General features: G+C 41.0%; 1 protein-coding gene across 5 annotated transcripts in view; it reads left to right on the forward strand.

Moving 5' to 3' along the window:
- SEMA5A (semaphorin 5A) overlaps positions 1 to 15,642 on the forward strand; it is a 459,076-nt gene that overhangs the window by 397,427 nt on the left and 46,007 nt on the right. The gene's annotated exons all lie outside the window — the stretch shown is intronic.

The following is a 15,642-nucleotide window of genomic DNA, read 5'->3' on the forward strand; positions in this document are numbered from 1 at the left end:
TTAAACCCTCAAATACAATTCCGCTTGTTTAAGCACCTTCCCCAGGCCTATTGTGGTTCTCCTGCACCATCTGTCAGAATGACTGAGCACTGAAGGCTGCTGGGCTTTCACCTCATTTGCCTTCCCCTGGTGCTGGTGCTGCAGAGTGGAGACAGTGGGGATGTTTTGGTGAAGAGCAGCACAAGAAGGTCTGGCTTGGCATCCTTCCTCGCTGATCCTGCCGGTTGGTCTTTGCAGTACTTCCATAACCTTGGTTTATGAGGTTTAGTGATATTGTTGTGCTGCTGTGAAGTTTGTTTTTGTGAGATACAGAAACCACACATCCCAGATAGTCTGGGGAAATTCAGAGAGAGGAAGAGGGTTATGAGGTGCTTTGCCAGATATTACTCCCAACCCAAGGAGATTTCTTTTATTGGGATTTGCAATTAGATTTCTTCCCGTTTGCACTGGCAAAGATATTGCAGTAGATTTAATAGAGTCTACTGCTGATTCTAAAGGCACGTCTTTCCAGGCCAGCCTGAACTAACTTTGGACCATGAAAACTTTTGGTGTCCAATTTAGGATGATATATTTATCGATATCTCAGATGCTGAAATTTAAAATTATTTATTAAAATGTGAAGGGTCAATCTGTGAACATTCACTCACTCTAGGAAAACAATTCAAATGTGAATTGTTTGCCGAAATATATCATCCCTATTCCTAGTGGCTTGTCATCGAAGGCTGGGATCTCCCCTCCCATATCAGGGTTTGTCTCATCTGCTGGGAAACCACTGGGCTGGATGAGCTGAGATGATCTTGCACTTTAGTTTATGAAACATTGCAATACGAAGAACTCAGAAAACGTTTCAAGTCAATCATTTTCTTATTGCAAATTGACTAATAATTACATTTGAAAACAATTGAATGAAAGAAAAAATATATTAAGGAGAATACAGCATAACTCCCATTTAGTCACTGGAATATGTGTGTGTATGATACATCTGGTTGTAAATGTAGAAATTAAATCTTTGTAAAATGTTAATGTACTCATTGAGTTATATCTAAATTTACAGATTATGGTTTATGAAACAAATATAACATCAGTTTTCAAATCGAGAAAAATATCACGCATATCTCCAATGAGCCTAATATCATTTTTTTTAAAAGTATTTTAGGGTTTTTTTGCCTTCCCCACCAAAGTTGATCCACTGGCCTCATACTTCCAAGAAGGTGTTATTGTGGCCCAAGGGAGCAATCCAATTTTAGTGTGGTAGAAGCACATATTTATTTTCCTTCCCACATGGCTTTTCCCATTTATCACGCTTTCTATTGCTCCTAGGGCAGGAATGCTAGCCTAGCCAACTGAGGAATGAAAGCGGGAAGAAGGAGGGGCTTGGTTTCTTTAGATTGCTTAGAAAATGTATCCTATCAATTACATTCCTAAGAAATTTACTTAGAAGTAGTAGCTATTTAGATAGAGTCACATATTGATCTTCACCTTCTAGCTGCAGTTTATCAATCTTTGGCCACGAAGTATGTTTATTTTTGATGGAGGTCTTTTATCAAGACAGTAGCTGTAAGCATAGGCAATTTATTGATTTTGGAACAATGAAGTGGATTATCTGCTCACCAGTATCAGGCTGGATGACAAGTCAGATGATATTTCTGAATCTCAGTCTCGTCCTCTAGGAAGGGGGTGACAGTCACTCCCTCCCAGAGCCACTGTTAGTGTCAGGTATGGTGATGCCCATGAGGTTGTGGCAGATGGTCTCATCTTTCAGGCCCGTCACTGTGAGTCCTCCCTAAACTGTTCATCTCTTCGATTTTTATTTCTGGGCTTCACCTGCTTCTCTGAGCTCAAGTTCATACAAATCTTCATAGGCTAATAAAATGTTATCTACACGGTAAGCAACATTTTTGTGGAAACTGTAAGAACTTGAATTTTCTGAGTACTACTGCAGCTTATAGAAAAAGAAAGAGTTGATTTTAAGTATTAACACCTTATAAAAATTTGAGAATATTTTCTTGCTCCACCATTTTAAAATTGAAATTTCATGATAAGATTTCCCAAGTTTCTCCTGGGAAATGTGTATGTGCTTGTCTTTGAATAAATCACTAAGCCGTTATTTAAATCTCAGTAAGAAAGGTTCAGTTCAGACAGTTCGGACCCACATGGCTGCCATTCCTTCTTTCCTTTTCATGAAACCCAGCTCTTAAAGTTCCAAAGTTGATAGCTTTTTGAGATCCTGTTTTTAGTCCTTTTGGATAAATACTCAGAAGTTGAATTTTGGGATCATATGGTAGTTCTATTATTAATTTTTCGAAATTAGAAATACTTTTTTCCATAGCGGCTACACCATTTTGCATTCCCACCAACAGGGTGCAAAGGTCCCAATTTCTCCACATCCAAAAGAATTGAAATCAGGATCTTGAATAGAAATCTGCACTCCTATTTTCATTGCAGCACTATTCATAATAGCCAAGATGTGGAAACAATCTAAACGTCCATCCTGGTGATCAATGGATAAAGAAAATGCAGTCTATACATACAATGGAATAGTAATTCAACCTTTCAAAAGAAGGAAATTCTGCAGCATGCAACAACATGGATGAACCTTGAGGACGTTATGCTAGGTGAAATTAGCCAATCACGGAAAGACAAATACTTTATGATTTCACTTATATGAGGTATCTGAAATAGTCAGATTCCTAAAGAGTGGAATGATGGTTCCAAGAGTTGGAAGGGGAGGGGGAAGAGGGAGTTACTGATCAAGGAGCGTCAAGTTTCAGTTAAGCAAGAAGAATGAGCTCTAGAGATATGCTGTACAACGTGGTGCCTGTAGTCAACAATACAGCATTGTATAATTAAAAATTTAACAGGGCAGATCTCATGTTAAATGTTCTTACCACAGTAAAATAAACTAGAATAAAACAATGGAAAAATAAAGTTCAAGCGATAAAAAAGTTCCAAAGGTTGAAGGCTTGGGGTCATGGAGCCTGAGTTGTTTGGGGAGCTGACCGGCAAACACAGAGAGGGGCCTCCCCAGTTTCCACTTCATCCCTTCACACTGTGGCCTCACAGAGCAGGGGAGGACAGCATGGACGGTGGGGGAGCGAGGCCAAGCCCACGTCCCAGCTCTGCCTCTGAGTCTCCAGGACACTTGAGGTGCTGTTCCATGTCTCCAGTCAGCGCCCTCAAATGAAATAGGAGGCACCAACACCTGGCTGTTTGGGAGGTTACCGACAATGTAAGACACATATATATGTGTGTGTGTACGTGTATCATATCCTATATATCCTAGCTCAGTGGTGGATCTAACAGAGACATTGATAGAATAGAAATATTATCACTATCATTGTTGGCATCAACACACAGTCTTAGGGAAAAAAAATTCTATTTTTAAATACTATAACAATAACAACTCACATTTTATATTTACTATATTTAAAATCGTCTTTATATTAATATTTGTATTCATATATAAGTATCAATATTTTGTTAATTTATAGTAAATATAAATGTTATTATTTTATATCATATTTGAATTATTTATGTTTCATTTTTATCCTGTTTTGATAATATCTAGTAACCATAATGATAATTGTTAGACCAAGTCTTACAAATCCTAACTTACTGCGTAACGTCAAACGAGTTATTGAAATGAAGTTATAGTTAAGCACACTGGAGTCATTATTTAGGTGTGTTATGATAGACTGAAATCCTGAGTATAATAAAACTCGCACAGGAACCCAGGACGGTAGGAGCGAGGAATAAGGGAAAATCATGCTATTTATTGATGACCCACTGAGAGCCCGCTGCAGTCTATCTGCCTTTCATTCTGCTCCGCTTCCTGAATGTGACTTTGCTGTACCAGTGTTGGCGGGTCAGGAAGGTGAGACCGCCTGGGTGGGTCAGCTGCCCGAGGGGACTGAGCCCATCCATAGAGGAGTGGGCGCCAGGGAGAAGGTGTCACCATTCTACCTGGGGAGAACAGACAGAGAGAGGGTCAGTGTCTGTTCAAGGTCACATTACCAGGATTTAAGCCTCAATCACATCAGTGGCTTGAAAATCCAAAGTTATAATTATTTGATTTACAATAATTACCTAGATCATTTAGAGCAGCCACGTTGGGGTTAACGGTCTTTGGCATATTTTTGTTTACTGCGGCCGCCACAGAAAATAAAGGGGCGAGCAGTGTGACATTAACTGGCAAGAGCTAACATCCCCCACCCACAAAAACTAGATCGATTTAAAAAGTAGTTATTAGAAAGACTCTTTTCCTTTCCTCCTTAATTGATACAGTTATCTCTAGTGTCGATTTATTTTTTTGGTGCTAAAATATTTTCCAGAGAACCACACCTCTTTGCAATGACACCGGCTTCTAGTCAAATGGGACAGCTGCCACCTCCTTTCTTTCTTTCTTTTTTTTAATTTTAATTTTAATTTATTTTTTGAGGAAGATTAGCCCTGAGCTAACATCCCCCACCAATCCTCCTCTTTTTGCTGAGGAAGACTGGCCCTGAGCCAACATCCATGCCCACCTTCCTCTACTTTACATGTGGGACGCCTGCCACAGCGTGGCTTGCCAAGCAGTGCATAGGTCTACACCGGGGATCCGAACTGACGAACCCCGGGCCACAGAAGCAGAATGTAGGAGCCTAACCACTGCACCACCAGGCTGGCCTTGGCACCTCCTTTCTATATAAAATATAGAGGAAACATAAACTGAGAGAGACAGGTTTTCAACTTGAACAAATAGTTTTTAAATAGGCTGTTTGCTCGTCTGTGGCTGTTAGTTCCCTTGTCCTCGTATTTAGTGTTTCCTCATTTTTGAACGAGTGATTTTCTAGAGATCAGTGGTCCTGCCGTGGAGGACGGACACATCTTTGTGAGGAGGTACCTAGGAAGGTCTCTCCTTGCTCAGTTATTTTTGTTGTTTTCGTTCTGTTTGTACAATCTAAGCCCAGCCTACGCTAGCCTGCAGGTCCTTGAACATAGTCAGTTTACATGGAATCCTATGTGTTGAAGTGTTATTATTTCTCTTTGGGCCAAGCTCCATGTCTGCTCGCTTCTTTGCTGCCCTCACAAGCCTTGACAGCTCAGTCGCAGACGCCACCCAGCCTCTTGATATGAGTTACTTCTTGGGGTGTCTGGAAGCTTCACTTACTTTAATAAGCCAGTTGGCCCTTCTGATTTAGATACTACTAGTTCTATCCATTGATAACGAAAATGCCATTTTATAATTCTGAAAAAGCAATTTCCTTATGTAAAATTTAATACATAAAGTAAAATCAAGTCATTGATTCTAACTCAATTGAGAACATAGGGAATTTTTTAGATAAACATAATATTTTTCATCACCATCGCCATCATCATCCTCATCGCCATTATAATTTCTACATGCCAGATAATATTTAAAGTGCTTCTTAGGGATTTTATGATTTATTCCTCCCAGTTAACCAATGATGACTATTAGAGTAGCTATTTTTTAGATGTGCAAACGGCACAAAGAGGCACCATGAGCCAACTCGATGAGGGGTGGCCAGATGCAAAGCCAGGGATTTTATAATTCTAAATGCATTTTATAATTCTAGATGTATGGATAGCCTGCGTGTTTCCCAACTACATTCTGTGACTTCATGTAATATCTGAAAATAATTTAAAAGGGTAAAGGTTAAAAGACTGCAGTTTTCCTAACGTTACCTAAACACAAACATGCTTATAGAAATGTTTTGCCCAGGTAAGTATGATCCACAGCCCATTTGGTTAAAGAGAATCAAATAAAAAGCTGAAAAAAGCAATCTTTTATCACTTATTGAGAACAACACACAACCCTTGGTGGCTTCAGAGAGTGCATAAAACTGACGCCCAGAGGGACTAGAAGATTCTTAGGGAAGCCCCAGATATTCGGATCCACCTAGGAGGGGCACCTCTCCAGTCCCTATCCTCCAAAGCCACTGCATACAGTTGTGCAGGCTGTGCACTGCCTAATTCCAAGGGGTTGTCCAAGGTCATATAAATGTGAGTAGTTCCCCTGTAGAAGAACAATGCACAGCCTGGGTGGTATACGTGGGACCCTCAGGGCTACTCTCGCCTTGACCTGAGTGCATGAAAACTGCACTTCTTCAAAGCTTCAAAAACACGGAGGGTGGTTGTGACCTTTTCTTTTGGACTGCATCCTGTGTTGTGGAGGGAGGAGCTGAGTGGGGCCAGCCAGGCGTCTTAGCTTGGGCTCCATTTAAAGTAGAGCTTGAGACAAAACAAAGGCTTAGATCAGAGAGTTTATTTGGGAGATGAATCTACAGCAGCAGGTGGGAGGGATGCGGGAATGAGGCAGGGAAGGCGGAAAGCCCACAGTAGGCTTTGCTGTCAGAGTCTCTGCTGTGGTAGCAGGGCAGTGTCCCTCCAGGGGGCTGAGAAGTCTGCAGAATGTCCCAAGAAATGCCTGCCCTCCATGGGCTGCCCGTGACTGAGGGACGCTCCCTGCTGCCCCATCACAAGCCCAGTAAGCCTCAGGTCTCGGAGAAGAGGGCCATGCAAAAAGCCACTGGCAGTGAGGTCTGGAACCCAGGTGGGTGCTGGGGGCAGACAACTGCCCACCACCATGCCTGGGGCTGGGGTCATGGGGGGGGGGCCACACTGTGGGGACCCTAAAGCACCTGCTCCACCTGGCTTCATGGAAACAAATCCTGACAGCCCTGGAATGGGCTGAGGAACACAGAATTTCTGAAGCTGCAGCCCAGTAACTGAGGTTCAGCACTAACTGGGGCTCTTCTGCCTTGTAGTGTCTCAGGGACTCCTGAGAACTTTCCAGACATCAGATGGCTATGAATGAAAAGCTGCATGGGTTCCCGGGAAAGGTCTCCTTGTTCCTCAAAAAGAGACACAGGAAGGGAGGGTTCCATTCTTCCTCTGGATACTGGTGTGAGGGAGGTGAAGCTGGAATTGCTACTCCCCACTTGGTGGCAGCCTGAGGGGCCACCAGGTCCAGGCAGAGGAGCAGGAGCAAAGCGGAGAGGCAGAGCTGGGGACACCGAGGGGCCCATCTGTCTGGGAGCTGCCCTTGCTGGGGACTGGCTGAGTGAGATCAAAAGTTCCCAGTATTATGCTGAGTAAGAGTGGTGATAATGGGCACCCTTGTCTTGTTCCTGTTCTCAGAGGGATGGCTTTCAGTTTTTCACCATTGAGTATGATGTTGGCTGTGGGTTTGTCATATATGGTCTTTATTATATTGAAGTATTTTTCAACTATACCCATTTTATTGAAAGTTTTTATCATAAATGAATGTTGGATCTTGTCAAATGATTTCTCCATCTATGGACACTAGACTTTTGGTGGTGAACATGATACCATCTATACAGAAGCTGAAATATAATAATGTACACCTGACATTTACATAATGCTATAAACCTGTATGACCTCAATAAAAATATTTCCCCATGGCTTCAGCTAATTTGAGTCAAAAATCATCCTAACTGCTATGCCCACTCCCTACCTCACCACCCTCCTCCTCAGAAGCACCTCAAATCCCAGATCCTTAAAAATAGGGGAAGGGGTAGGCAAGCACCCCCTACCCTGAGCTATCTCCTACATTTCCCATCTATGGAAGCTGCTTCTCAAATACCACTTAAGAACTGATATTAAAAGGCATGTTCTTTCTTAATTGCTGTATCTGATGGAGATGATCTTAAATTTTCGTGTGGTCCATCACCATGAAAGCTCAACAGATGACCTTAACTTTCATGAACAAGGTCACAGTGTGAACCCCTCCATTGCACGGTGCCTGTAAAACGCATTCCCTTCTATTTCCAGATATTCTTCCGCAAGGGAAATGATTGATCTTCCTAGCTGAAACTTGATATTACATCTTCATAAGCATGGGAATGCAAATTTGCTTTCTTTTGTTATGCGGTATGTCAGTGAAGAGTTTGAAAATATGAAAGATTGTCAGAGTGAAAATGCCACATTTTCTTTGAAGAGGGTTTAGTACTTTGAAAAAGTTAATGTCAGTATACCAAATCAAGTGGTACAGCTCATGGCCACAAAAGTGTAAGTTTTCTGAAATTTAGCCCTGGCGGTTCAGCGATCAAGTTTAAGAATGATGCATGACGCAGAGGGAGAGAAAAGAAAAATGATGGATTATAGGAATTAATCCATCAAAAGTCTGCCTCTAGAACATGTGAATTATCATCTACAATCTCTGGGAATTGCAGTTGGTAAGGAGATCTAGAGTGTTTCACAAAACGTTTTATTTATGGTATTGGAGGAGTCTGTTGCACAGATTTCTTTGGCTTTACAAAAAAATCAGGTTGGTTTCTGCCTTTAATAAGTCAAATACAGTGACTGCAAAGTTAATTGAAAAGGGAAACTTTCAGAATAGAGGTTTTCTGCTGGAAAAGTGAGTTAATTGTGACACACACACACAGATTTTCCCTTTACAGTTTGCCAATAAATTCCATATTAAAGATTCTCCGATACTTGACATTAAAATACCTAAAATTTACTCATGGAGACACAATAATGGGATTCCCAGTCATAACAGTTTCTACTAATTGGCCATGAGTTCTGAAATCTTTTATAGTCCTGAGTAAGTACACAGTGCACATGGAGCAAACCAATTCTTTTAAAGGCATAACGAACACTCAGCCATCGGAAACCCACATTTCTGTTTTAAACAATGCCACATTTTTAGTTGCTACAAAATAAGTAATTAAATATGGCTTTCTAAGTTTAAAGCCTTAGTAGCAGTTCCTCTAAAAACAATCAGGATATATCTTTTTTTCCAAATGCATCTTCAGTCTTTGTTTATAGCCCTGCTGACAATTTGGGGCTAATCATAGGTTATCGGTAGAAAATGCTCCTTGGGTGGTTTAATCGATTTCATGTCCCTGACAAATTGGGCACTTATTATTGGTCAGTTTCTCACCTTGTCTAGGCACTTGCCACTGCAATTAAAGGCAATGCTCTTGGAGTAGTGTTGCTTGTTCATAGTTTTTAAAAAGTGATTTAGTTATGCAGCCAAAATGGCCTTTAAATGATGTACTCTGAAGCTGCCCCTCTCATTGCAATGAGGACTTCCTGTCCCAATGTGCAGTTTGTAGCATCAAGGATGGGCTCTTGAACTTATTTTCATCTTTCGGTAGTTGTGTCTCCCCTCTAGCCTTTAAAAATTATATTTCAGTCCAGCACATCACGGCACAGGCAGAGGCCATGGTTCCAGGAGGCATTTTCATGCCTTATAGCAGCTTGGGTCGTGACTGCATGAAAAGAATATTCTGCCCACCCAGCCATCCCCATGTGAGAGCTGTGGCTCTATACTGATATTAACTCTGCCCAACCAGCATATGGGGAAGTGGAGAGAAACAGAGGTCTGATCTATTTGAGTTTCATGTTATCATGGCCGACCTATTGCCCCAGCTGACTCATTTCTAAAATCCCCTCTAAAATCAGGTAAATAAGCAAGCAAACAAAAACTTAGAAAGACATCCTCTGATCGAAGGCTTTTGTCACTTACTCAACTGATTGTGCCTCTTGTGTTGTGGTCTCATTTGGTGTACTCAGCTTTGCAAGACCTGCGTATGTCACAGTCTTAATAGATGTTTGAATTCACAGTGATGCAACTAGAATCTGAGCATCTTGATTTTTTACCACTTTCATTCCACCATTATTTAATAAATGTTAATCTTCTACCCTGTGATGGGCTCGGGATACCTGGTGAATAAGGGATTTATGGTCCCTGCTTAAAACTGAGGAAGGAATCCTCACTTGAGAAGCTTACACCAAAATGGCCTGTGTACCGTTTGGTTCATGACCGTGTTTTGGGTTGTGGGTGCTGTTATTCACAATGTGCTTTAAAACCGATTTTCACTTAGCAAGGATGAAGTGTGTTGTAGAAATAGTCCACATGTATACAAGCGCACCCAGAGGATTTTAAAATAAGTTTTGATCGCATTATACTTGTCATCTGGTTTGGCTCATGGCAGACAGTTCTTCCTTTTGGAGAACTAACATAAGTGTTTAATTATATCAACAATATGTTTTAATTTGTGTTTTGTTTAAGATTTGCATTTCCCATTTTTTTATTATTTCATCAGAGTGCCTCCAGTGTAATTATTGAACACGTATAATTTCAGTTGTTAAAACAATTCACATACATAATAGTTTTCAAAGCAACTTGTAATTAAGTAAAGCAGGAAGCAACAGATGTTGGAGCATGAAAAAATGGTTTTAAAACATTGAACATTTTTCACAAATGCCATGGTTTCTTTCTTCCCAAGTGCTATCCTTTAGTAATCCTAAAATTTTCTAAGAACTAGAGCCTAGCTCAAAACTCTTCTATGTGAATACAAGAAAGAATATAAGAAGCTTCTGCAACATTTAGGTTTTCTCATTACTATTCATGAATAGAAATACAAGGTTACATTTAGAAGTTGTCAAAATTTGTCAGAAAACAAAAAAAAAGCTTAATTATTTTGCTCTTTAGTCTGCTGATGCGCCACAGTACCAGACATTCTTAGAACAGCTGTCTCTGCATTTCACTCCACGGCATGTTTTTTCAAGATCTGGTTGACTTGTAGAATCTCATGAGGTTCTGGTTTGAAAGAAATAGTTGCAATAAAGACTGTTGAAGACAGAATTGGCACATACCATGTCACATTCTTGCATTATTTTATAAGCTATGATGCGTGAGAAATTACATCCCACACACTACTATTTGGCATCTTGCTTCCATCATGATGTGAAACATTTTCCACATCTGTTCCAGTCCATCCTAATCCCAGGAAATTGCCCAGTTTGGGACTATTATTAGAAAGCACTCGTTGAAGGAACTCTAGTGTCATCGTGTGGGAGAAAGAAATGGCGGTGGCTGAATGAAGGAACCTATACAATCTACCTTATAAAATTATTCAGCCTCTGCATATGAAACCAGAAGCACATGAACCATAGCCCCTCAAAAGGGAGAGAGATAAAAATAGCAGGGCAAACAGATGGAATCCAGACTTCCAGAGGAGCCCTGTGATGTCCACCAGGCAGTTTTCTTATGAAGCTTATTTAATTGCTTTCTTTCTCTGATCTTCTTGCAACTGCTAATAGCTTTTAGTGAGAAAGCCCTGGCATCTGAAAGTGAAGGGGGAGGAAAGGAACTGTGTCTGTTACATGAGTCTTGTTAGATAATTAATTTCTCTAATATTTGATGTGATCTTCTATGATATTGTTAATTTCTAAGTAGTTTTACATATGAAAGAAAGGAAATTCTCAGTGACTGGTTCATGTTGTCATCCTGTCTCCTGTAGAATTTTCAGATCTTTTCATCTGTATATCCAGACAACCAAAAGTGTTGACTGTCTGTTGTGTGTGAAGAATTTTTCTAGGCACTGTGGAAGATAGGCAGATACATACAATAAAATTTCTAACCTCAAGGAGTTTACTTTCTAGCTTAGGAGAAAAAGATATAAATCAAATGGCTAGAATATAAGAAATAAGTCAGGAATGCTGATGGGACAATTCAGAGAAACACTGTTGAGTCCAGAGGAGGAAGAGGTTACCTCTGGCTGGATGGGTCAAGGGCCCAACAAGGTTGTGGCCAGGATTTGGCCAAGTTGAGATGGGAGTGGGAGCTTCTCTGTGAAAGGAACACGAATGAAGGCTGTGGATCAAAAGATGTGGGGTCTATACAGGGAGCCCTGAGTAGCATCATTTATGTGACCTGAGGATGTGTAAAGGAATGTGGCAAGACACAGATTTGGAAAGTAAGTTGTTTCTCTCATAAAAAGTCTTGAATACCAGGCTAAGTATGCAGTCATCCAACTCTCGTTAACGTGCTGTGGCAGCTACATAATTGGAGCTAGACTGTCTTGGGTTAATATTTCCACAGTATAACTCCTTCAGTGATTTCAAACAAATAAGCTACATCATGTTTTCAATTATTTTTCCCTTGCAGTGAAAAAAAAAAAATCATGTTGATTTTCCTATCTAAAAGATAGAAGCTATCCAATTGTGAGTACAGACATGATGTTGTACGTGCAAATATGTGTGTGCGTACGTGTCTATGGTCCTTATTCTGAAGTAAGCTATTTTCCCACATTCATTCCTTCAACTCTAGTAGGTACTCCTAAACCTGAAAAACTTAAATTTAATGTCAGTATTGCCAAAAAATATGCTATATAAACTTGGGTTTAGTCCTATTTCAAAGAGGAAAGTTCCATCCTGCTAATATAAGAGGAATTAAGTTGTTTTTAAACTTACTAATAACAAAAGTATAAAGTGAAGATATTCTATGATTTTAGAGTCAGCGACAATATCTATTTTATTCATGACTGTATCCCCAACACCTAGCAAAGTATAGGATACTGAATAAGTGAACCTAGTTATTGAATATGTGTATTAATTTTTTTAAAGATGATGGCAATTTGGGAAAATATTGTCAACATTTTTTCTAAGGAAGTGATTATTCTCATGTATTGTATTGTTCCTGTCTACTTTTTGGTTTGTCCTTACAGTCTCTTATAAGGGAATATATTTTGTGGTTAGTCTTCTCTTTCATAGGGGTTCTTCACATCCCAGTGGAGGTGCTTTTGGTTTACAATTAATTTTTTTTCCCGTGAAACTTGCTTATAAACATTTAATTTCTTGTTCGTATTCTTAAATTATTTCAAATTCTTTCCAATTAGCTTTACAAGGCTGCTCCAAACAAACCAAATTTAGTACTGCAAAACAGTATACCCATAGTAATAGTGTATGAAGTTCATTAAAATTGGTTTTGACATTAAATTATACTTGGCAAAGACCTTCTATGACCTTTCAGACTCATAGGCAAGACTTGAGTACGTATAACTAATGCAGAGTACCTAATTAGCAAAGTAAATCTGAATTTAATATTTTAAAGTGGCATGGATTCCAATATTTGAGCTCCCCTTTGTAAATACAAATTTAAATGTAATAGCCCTGAGCCCTTTTCAGACCATCATCCCGCCTGTTAATCAAATGTTGTCTGGTTTCCTTTGCTGCACTTTGTGCACACCAACCCGAGTCTAGTCTACCTCCGTTCCCTCAACAAATGAGTCTTGAACAACTATGAGTATGAGCTACAGCTTGGGAGGTGGGCTGGGTGGAATGCGAATCTGGGTAAGTTACTGTCCTTGGCCTCAAGGAGCTCTCAGCCTGGGAGGAGAAAGAATACTAAGGACCAAATAACATCAGCTCCAGTAGAAGGTACCATAGTCCCTACAAACTGCAGGTGTCCAGGGGATGGAAGGAGGCATGCGTGTAACTTTAATCCCCCTGAAATTGCAATGGTTTCTCTAGAAAAGCTCCATGTCACCATTGTAGCCGAAGTCATTTGAATATTTGAGGGGTTGCAGAGACTTAGAGAGATGAGTGCTTAATGGGACTTTGAATACAAATGGTGTCCCCAGCAGTTTGCTCCAACAAGAGGGGCCGGCGCTGGAATTGGCTAAGGCTCTGGTATTTCCCTGCGGGTGCCTGTGGGGGTGGGTTGCCGTGGGACCAGAGGGCTGTGAAGGTGCCCCCCTGTGTCCACTGAGGAATCCTCACTGTTTACACTGCAGAACAGAGGTCTGCCTGTGGACCTCCAGTACATTTGTTATGTTTTCCCATGCACTCGAATCTCGTGGAAACAAATGGACCTTTCAACCTGCCCATGCACTAAAACTGGAGATCTGCATACTTCTGGTCCATTGGGGTGATATTATATTTTGTAAACCACAATCCCTGGGGTTATTAGGGAGATGTCTTCTATGTGTGTGCCTGCGTGAAAGGATTTGGCAGGCGTTTTCTTGTGTGCACATATCTTCTGTGATCTTCCCAGGGCCTCTCGTGCTCTCATTGTCTTGTCTGTCATCCTCGGCTCTCACAGATCATGTTATCCTCTGATGTGCCCCAGGAGGCACAACATAATGACAGGAATCTGGCCAGGGGAAACCCTACTTCATCCTGATACAAATGGCTAATTTTTAAAGTTCTGACATTTCACTTCTACCTTTTACCTGAATCTTTGCAAAAAAGTGTAATTAATGGAAATTATAGCTTTTTCTCTGAGTAGACTTTGCTCCCTGTTCCTTAGCAGAATTTGCAACTTCCTTTTTTTTGCTTTTATGCTGATATTTGTGTCGGTGAGGCCTCTGAGTCGGTGCGGCTATGAGTTTACCATAAACTTACTGGATTTTGTCTCATTTGTTTGAAAAGAATCTGAATTAACTTCCAGCCTGAGTGCTCAAGTTAAAGAGGACGAGTTTCCCACGTAATATTTACAACGGGACTAGTATTACAAAAGAACATTTTATAATCCTGGCACTTTGCAGGCATTTTATTTACATCTCAGTGGATATTTGCCTACATGGTTTTAAATTGTAAATCTTGTCCTCCTACTAACCCAATCCTGGGGAAATCGTCAGGGAGCCTGAAGTTAGAGAGAGCTGGGTGATGTCATGGCTTTTCCTCTAGTCCTCTCCACTGGGGAGGGGAGGTGCTCCCAGCAACTTGGGAATACTTTAGGGAGAACAGCAGGAGATTCCAAGCTCCCAGCTGCCAATGCCCTGTCTCTGTGGCTCACCTTCTTGAGCACCTTCTCAGTGCCTGTCACAAAATAGTTGCTCAATGAATTGTGTGAACTGCATTGGCAACATTCAAATTAAGGGAGAGCTATCACATTTTTGGACCAGCAGCAGAGATCAAACGTTCTCTCTGGAAGTCCCCAAGCAGTCATCATATTTGTAAGAATACATGCAGAGAACAATCAGTTCTTCAGCATTCTGAGTTTTATTTATCTCTGTCTCCATCACTTAAACATTCGGGTGCCTTTGCTCATGGGGCACCTCTTGTTTTTCTTTTTCCGAGGAAGATTAGCCCTGAGCTAATCCTCCTCTTTTTGCTGAGGAACACTGGCCCTGTGCTAACGTCCGTGCCCATCTTCCTCTCCTTTATATGTGGGATGCCTACCACAGCATGGCTTGCCACGCAGTGCCATGTCCGCACCCGGGATCCGAACCAACAAAACCCGGACTGCCAAAGCAGAAGGTGCGCACTTAACCGCTGCGCCGCTGAGCCAGCCCCCATGGCCACCTCTTTGAGTGAGGGAATGCTATGAGAAGTTAGAGCTAGTAGTGCTAGCTCATAGAGATGGCAGCAGGGATTCTGAGCAGTAGAATGAGAGGGACAGTTGCCTTAAAACAAGGACTTCCGTAGCACCTTCTCCCAAGCTAATATGTCTAGTGGTTGAGTTGCTTGGTGAATGGTGTTGGCTCTGAGGATTAGAAATGGATGCCACCCACGAGTACTGCTAACTCGTAAGGTGCTTTGTGTCAAGTAAATCAAGTTTTCCCTTCCAAGGGTCACAACATCACAGGTTCGGGTCTTGGCAGGCAGCTGACATGTTTTTATTTGAAGAACAGTGCCCCTTCTTCTAAATACAGAGAGCCCCGTGCCAAGGCTCATGGCTTACGAGAAGATGCTGGCTGAATTATAGCCCTCATGCACTCCCCCTGCCAGGATCTTCTTTTGTGCAGTGTACATATTGTGCAATTGTGTTCAAAAGTTAATTCATCGAGCTTTAAGTATAATATAAATCATGCATATTTAAATATTTACATTTCACTTGCGTTCATAATTCATAATACGACAAGATCAAGTGGAGAATCTTGT

The sequence above is a fragment of the Equus quagga genome, chromosome 9 (assembly GCF_021613505.1).
Source record: "Equus quagga isolate Etosha38 chromosome 9, UCLA_HA_Equagga_1.0, whole genome shotgun sequence".
Taxonomy (NCBI): Eukaryota; Metazoa; Chordata; class Mammalia; order Perissodactyla; family Equidae; genus Equus; species Equus quagga.